Source organism: Nannospalax galili, unplaced genomic scaffold, assembly GCF_000622305.1.
Source record: "Nannospalax galili isolate Female #2095 unplaced genomic scaffold, S.galili_v1.0 scaffold40, whole genome shotgun sequence".
NCBI lineage: Eukaryota > Metazoa > Chordata > Mammalia > Rodentia > Spalacidae > Nannospalax > Nannospalax galili.
In genome coordinates this window covers 1,572,144-1,579,899 of record NW_008347810.1, presented here as the reverse complement: position 1 = coordinate 1,579,899, position 7,756 = coordinate 1,572,144, and positions in this window count along the sequence as shown.

The following is a 7,756-nucleotide window of genomic DNA, read 5'->3' as shown; positions in this document are numbered from 1 at the left end:
ATGCAATGCCGTGGAGGTCAGAAGAGGGCTTCGGATTCCCCCTGGAACTGGAGTTAAGGACGGTTTGTAGCTGCCATGGGGTTCTGGAAATCGAACCCGGGTCCTCTGCAAGAGCAGTCAGTGCTTTTAACCTCTGAGCCATCTCTCCAGCCCCCAAAAATACACAGTTTCATACAGAAAGTTCTTTTTTTTTTTGCTCTTTTTGAGACAGGGACTCCCTGTAGCATGAAATTAACACTAAGATGTTTGCACATGCGTTTCTCTGAGCATGAATATAAAGTCATCAGGTAGATTTCAATGATAATTTTTTTCACATCTACTAATTAACATGAAGCAAATTTAATGCTTTGAAGAATTATTATTTTTTAATAATTTAAAAAATTTTAATAACCATATGATTAGAAGAAGCATTTCATTGCAGTTTTAACATATTCAGTAACACACTCAGGAGCAAGGATACATTGCTTTCAAAAGTGGTTGTAAATTTTAGGTTCACAGTTGAATTAATACAGTTATACAATATTGAACTCAGTATAAACCCTGTAAGATATAAAATTGAATGAGTTTTTACCCTTTAAAGAAGATCTCCATTTCATTTTAAAATATGCTATTTCCTACATTAAAAAATTTTTTTTAGAAGCATATCATTACGGTTTTAATATGCTCTATAACAGTTTCCAGAGCAAAGATACATCTCTTTCAAAAGTGGTTATAAAATTTTTTGGCTTGCTGTTGAATTAATACAGTTATACAATATTGAACTCAGTATAAGCCCTGTAAGACAGAAAATTGAATGAGTTTGTAACCTTTAAACTAGATCTTCATTCCATTTTAAAATATACTGTTTCTTATAGAAAGACTCATTGTTTCTGCTACTAACACTGAGATGTTGGCGCATGCATCTCTCATCTGTATGTATCTGAGTATTACTAGTCATAATCGGTTGCACTTGAATCCTTGGCACCTGTTATGTTTATAAAGTCATTGGGTAGATTTCAATTGTAATGTTTATCACCTCTACTAATTAACATGACATAAATTTTTATGCTTCCTCCTCAAATATAATACATTTTTAAAATTTGTTGATTTTTTTGTGTGTTTGTATATCACACAGAACATCCCAAAACATTTTATTCAACTATACACCCATTTCCCAAATGGCACCCTCTCATAGCCTCCCTCCCCCAACCACAGCCCTTATACTCTGATATCCCTGCTACTGTCTGCTCTGTTATTGGCACCCCAGCCATTCCCCACTACTTGTACATTTGGTGAATCTAGTCAGCCTATCTAGAGGTCTTTGTTTTAGGAGGGTCAGCTGTTCCTCATCTAGTGGTAATCAGTTGTCAATATTCCTTTGGATAAGATTGGGGTCTGCTGTTCATTTAACCAGTTCTATGCTGGGTTACTATCTGGGAGTCCCTTGGGCCACCCTGGCCACCCACTCAAAAGAAGGTATCTCCTATCTTACATTGTTTCTTGTTATATATGTAGCCTTTAGCTATACACATCGACTCTTAAAAATTATATTGGCCCTTTTAATCTTTGTTATACTTTCCTTTTGGGTGTTTAAGGCCACACAGTTGGCCCAGATAAACCAATTTATTTTCATTCTTAAGGTCGTTTGAGGATCTGTTCCTCAGGGGTCATATGGGCTTACTTTGGCATGTTCTCAGTTTCTGAGCTCCTTTTGTGTTTCTTAAAGTTGACTGTATGCATCAATTTCACCTACATATGTCACACTGTATGTGATCCTCATTTCTCTCCAGGCTTGTTTCTGGGGGCTCTTAGAGGCAGCTTGTCTGTTGGTATGTGCTCCATCCTCATCCTCATGTTCTTCTTGGATCAGAATAGAATCTTCTGCTTGGGCTTAGAGAGCGCTAGACCTGGTACCAATATTACCTAAGAAATGTGCAATAGTAATGGCACTGGGCAATAAAGAAAGGCTTTTTTGGATAGATGAGACTGACAGCTGCAGGGCAGAGCTTGAGGTTAAAGTACCTGTTGGAATATCTCACATGAAACAGTCCTTTAATAACTGGTGGTATTGTTACATGTTTCAATGAGCCATTTGAGGATGGCAAACACAACTCTGTTTAGATATTCCAAAACCTTTGGGATAATTTGCCACATTGGAAACAGTAAAATCAGGCCTTCAGTTCTCATGTACCATGGTAGCCAGAGATTTTTGGAGACTACCTATCTGGCTTCAATAAAATCTTGACTTTCTGAAGTGAAAATTCACCCTATAGTCCTGTGTCTAGAATGTAAGCAGGAAAATCCAAAGAAACTTTTGAAGCCTTGGGAATTTGAAATTTTAGGCTGAAGAGCTACAGAGATAGACAATACACATCAGGACATCTTTGCGAATGAAATGCCTGAAGTCAAGACTCTTGGGTTTTCTTCTGTTAGACTGGACAAACACATGGGAAGGAGTATCTTTGTAGAAATAAAGCCACGGACTCTGCATTCAAGATGGAACATCAGGGGCTAGAGAGACAGCTCAGTGGTTAAGACCACTGGCTGCTGTTGCAGAGGACCTGGGTTCGAATCCCAGCACCCACATGGCAGCTAACAACTGTCCATAACTCCAGTTCCAGGGGATCTGACAGTCTCTTCTGACCTCCACAGGCATTGCACAACACGGGTGCACTTACATACATGCAGGCGATACACTCATACACATAAAATTAAAATAAATTAAAAAAAGATGGAATATCAGGAAAGAGGGCAATTTAGGAGGATCCAGTCAGTCACAGCTTTGAGGTTCAGAGTGGGGCTCAGGGTCTGGGTATGTGAAGAAAGGAACTTGACAATTCAGCATACTTGAAAGATTAGAACAAGGAAAGTTGGAGAAATAACTGACTTGAGTTATTCTCAGGTCTCCCCACAGAGGAAATAAGGAACTGGGCAACTGGCTGTGGCTTTTGGAAAGGCACTGGACACTAACACCAGTTTAAATAAGGTTTTATAACTTTATTTTAAAATCCAGATTCATGGGCTCACAGATTCATAGATATAATAGCTCTTAAAGCAGTCATGAAATAAATGTATTTTCCAATTTTTCAGAAAAGGTGTTAAGAAAAAAGAAAAGAAACACATTAGTGTTGGGACCCAGTTTCAATGTGCCCTGGTTGGAGGTTACTCTCCTGGATGGTGATTTCCCCTCTGCTGCTCAGCTCTTTCTTGTCAGCCCTAAACACATTGGTGTTAAGTCTGACCCTTATCTGGGTCTCCTCACCTGCTTTCTAGCTCTGTTCTTGTACATGGATATGTGGCATCTTTAACTGGGTTCAGAAGGTGAAAAACCACAGCACCAATGCCAGCATTTCCCTTCCATCGTCTCCCCACCAGCTACACATCCTCACTCAGCTCCTGTGTCCTAATGCTCTTAGTCTTCAGCAGTGTTACTTTTTTAACCACTTCTGGTTTCCACTGGCCCTGGAATGGATTTTAAAATGAATGATCACAAGTCTCAAATGTGCAGGCAACGTGACCCTCATGTTAGCAAATTTACTTCTTTTTTCAGGAGATGACTTCTTTCCTGATCTTGTAAGCTTTCTTTATTCTCTTTATAATTTGACCAAATGGCTTTATCAGGCTCCATGTCCTCTGCTCTTCTACAGCTGAGGGAAGTGTCCCTGCTCCTGTGGCAGGCCATCCCTCCATAGCGTGGGTGTTCAAGCACCCCACTTCCTCCCATTTGATTGCTCTGCTAAACACATAAATCAGCTTAATATCACCTGTTTTAGAGAAAAACCTCCTTGATACCATATTTTCCCTCTGGTTTTGTACTGTGCTCCCCTTCTCAGAAAATTCTATGAGAGAATGAGACTCTTCTGTCATGCCCTAGTTCCAACTGCTCTGTCTTTCCAAACCAGTCTGCCACAGTGGGTGTTGTCAAGGTCACCAATTCATTCTGCCAAGGCAGTGATTATACTCAGTCAGAAATGCTCTCTTCAGCTAGCCATTCCCTGCCCTCATACACAACACATAGTTGGGTATTTATTTTCCAATACTGGAGATTGAACCCAGAGCCTGGGACATGCTAGGCAGGTGCTCTACCACCAATCTACATCACCAACCCATCCTTCTTCCTTAGGGTGCCTCTCCCAGGTCTTCCTGGACCTTGTCTGTCTGATTTTCTCTCTTTCTTCATGACCATGCATCTTAGCTACTTTCGGAAGTCCTTTTCAATAAGACCTTGGAAAACTGAGGGGCATTATTTTAGACGCTTTTCTCTTTTGTGTTTATGCTGTCTTTCTGGGAAATTCTCTCTGGCAATGCAGCCCCTCACTCACTATAGTTACACAGTTTGCAAAGCCACCTGCTGATTCTTTACTTTTAAAATTATGTCCTCATCTTTAGTCTGTAGCCTGAGCTTCATCTTCTGAGATTCAACAGGCATCTCAAATACAACATAACCTAAGAATTTGGGTTCCTGTCCACGTGCCTCCTCAAGCTCCCTTTGTCAGCAAGTGGTTCTACATGAAGAGGCCCAAACCTCGAGATCAGATTCAAATCCTATTAAAATATTTTTTATTTATTATTTTTATTTTACGTATATCCGTGATTTGCTTGTGTGTAGGTAAGTGGACCCGTGTCGTGCAATGCCCAAGGAGGACAGAAGAGGCTGTCAGGTCCCCTGGAACTGGAGTTATGGACAGTTGTTAGCTGCCATGTGAGTGCTGGGATTCGAACCTGGGTCTTCTGCAAGAACAACCAGTGTTCTTAAACTGTTGAGCCATCTCTCCAGCCCCCAGACTCAAATCCTTTATCTAGAAGTCCACAGTAGTTCTATGTTGGCAGTTTCATACCTCAAGCATATCCCAGCAGAATTTTCTTCCTGTCATTTCCTGGCCTCACAATTACTCTCAGCCACAAAAATTGTTTATTTCGGCTACTGTACTGACCACCAGACAAAACTGTTGGCTCAACTCCTGATGTTTTAACCCCCTGTCCTCTTCATAGTAACACAAATAATTCCTCCAAGATGTGAACTAGAACCCCTCAACAGAATGGACCTAAACCCAACTCTGGCACACAGACCTAAACAGTCTGGCCTCTTCCCTGTTCTTGGAAAGCTTCTTTCTTTAGTCTCTACTCTGTTCATACGCTTCAGCCTCACTGGCCTTTCTCTTTCCTTTCCATATTCCTGCTTCTGTCTCAGGGCCTTTGCATATGCTGCTCTGTTTGGAACATTCACGTTCAAATACTTTTTTCTCTTTCAGAATTAACTCTCACCTTATCTGTCATCTCAGGGAAGACTTCCCAGCAAATTGAGTAGCTGTTGTCACTTCTTACAGTTACCCTGTTTCATCTTTCACACATCACTTTTGTATCTGAAATCTTATTTATTATTTTTAAATTTTTTCTTTTATTTTGTGGTAGTAGCTACCTTCTATGGCATAAAATGTCACCCCAAACTTTCTCATCATTTTTTGAGTACACAGATCTTTGGACTGGACTCTGATGGTAATCCTCTGGGTCTTCTGGGTCATTCATGTGTTGGTGTTCAGATAGCTGATGCTCCTGGGTGTTCGCTGGCCATTGGCTGAGATGGCCAGTGCATGGGGACTACGCTGCTTTCGTCACTGAGCAGCTGGACCTGGGCATAAACCCAGCAGTTATAAGTATGGGGGTAAAAGGGTTGTTGAGAGAACAGAAGTTTATCAATTGTCTTAAAATTTGCTTTCAGCATTAGCATTATGTTTCTTCTGTCTCATTCTGTGGGGTGAGGCAGCCAGAACTCAGGACTGAGTAAACAGAAGCTACCACTTTAATGGGAGACATCACAGATGACATTGTAGAGGAGTGCAGATAAGAAAACCCCAAAACAATCAGTTTTCAAGCAATACACCATCATGGTCCACACCTGTAATTTATTCTGGACTTTTAGCATGCAAACCCCTTTTCTAGTTGAGGAATTATCTTATGAATCTTCATGGGGTAAAGCATATTTCTTCCTGTAGGCATGGAACAACCTACATTCTTCCTGTTGCTTCCCACTTAGGTCACAGAGACTTGGGAAATTTGGAAGTGAGCAAGGTGGGATAACAGGCTCCCTCTGGAATTCATTTTCATGTTAGGTGCCTGCAAAAGAGACCAGCTGATTGGTCCTAATTTGAGCACAGTTGTATTCTTGGCCAGAGGGTGGTGGTGGTGTGAATTACATCATGCTGGCCCCTCCCCTTCCCTGCAAAAGGCTGGTGGTTTCTTCATCCAGTTAGCTGCAGGAAGGTTTTTAATACTGTTTCTGGAATGTTAAATTTGGCCTTATGTTATAAGCTTCTCAAGAATTCTGTAAGTCCCTAAACATGCTGTTAATAAACGCCTTCTTTGTATAGTTTCTTTGGGTCAGATTTAGTTTTATGTAGTGAAGAGCTTTGTTTTCAACAACTGGTGCCAAGAACAGAGCTGATATTCTTCTTCTTCACTGGCATATTAATTTTATTTTTTAAATAAATAATTTATTGAGAATTTCATACATGGATATAAGGTGTTTTGATCAAATCCATGCTCACTCCCTCCCCTCCAACTCCTCCCATATCTCCCCATCACTTTTTTTCTGATAACTTCATGTACTCTTTCTTCTTTGATTGATTGATTTATTTTTATGGGGCTTTTGGCTACTCTAACATTCCACCCTCTGAAGAGGTAACACTAAAATCTTTTAAGGATTAGATACAAGCTTCCAAATACTTTAGACAGTTTTGGCCTTTGGAACAGAGTATCATGTTAAGAGGCCCAAGGACATTTTGACTTTTAGTAAAGAAACTGGCTACTTTTCTTTGGGGTCTCTTTACCCTAACTACCTAGCCGATTCCTACCTCCTATTCTTATCACACCATCCTCTGAAGAGGTTACCCAAATTGACAATAGGGAATAGGAATGCAGGTCGTTCTGGATTCTTCCATGCTGAACAGGGACTCAGGGTGAAGCAATTGGAGTACCCCTTCAGTGGGTCTATCTAAAAGACTCCCAAATTGCATAACTTTTATCTCTAGGGGGAAAAGAAAGTCCTTGGATTGTGAATAGGAGATGTGAAGGAGAAGTAAAGGCAAGAGTTATTAGCATTACAAGTTCTAGATAGGGAACTAGAAAAGGGAACTAGAACAAGTTCTAGGGAACAAATTCTAGACAGGAAACTAGAAAAAAGTCAGCACAGGCAATTTTCAAATATTCATATGAGAGTCCATTGGAATTTCTTGACAAGGGTTTCCAAAAACATCCCTCTATTGGGTTCTTCCTCATTTTTCTGTTGTCTTCCAAGGCTGGACTAGTTGGCTGGGGAAGAATGGCTGGATACCCAGGTGAGGGTCCAGTGACCCTGCTTGGCACTCCTTTAATGAATGAGCACAACTGTCAACAAGCCCAATTGTGAGTATGTTTAGTGATCAGGTTCAGTCAAAGTCATGACGATGGTAGTTATTTCATGCAGAAGGGACTGCTGTATAGCATCATTTTATTAAAAGGACCTGGAATTTAAAGGGATTTGGTGCTAGGAGCCACATATGAGGGAGAACATACATCATTTGTTTATCTGAGTCTGTGTTACTCCACTTAGTATAGCAGTTTCTAGCTCCATCTGTTATTCTGCAAATTTCATGATTTCATCTTTCCTTAGTGCTGAGTAGAACTCCATCGTATAAATGTACCACATTTTCATTATCCACTCATCAGCTGAGGGACACTTAGGTTGCTTCCATCTCTTGGCTATTGTGAAAAGAACAGCAACAAACATGGATGTACAAGT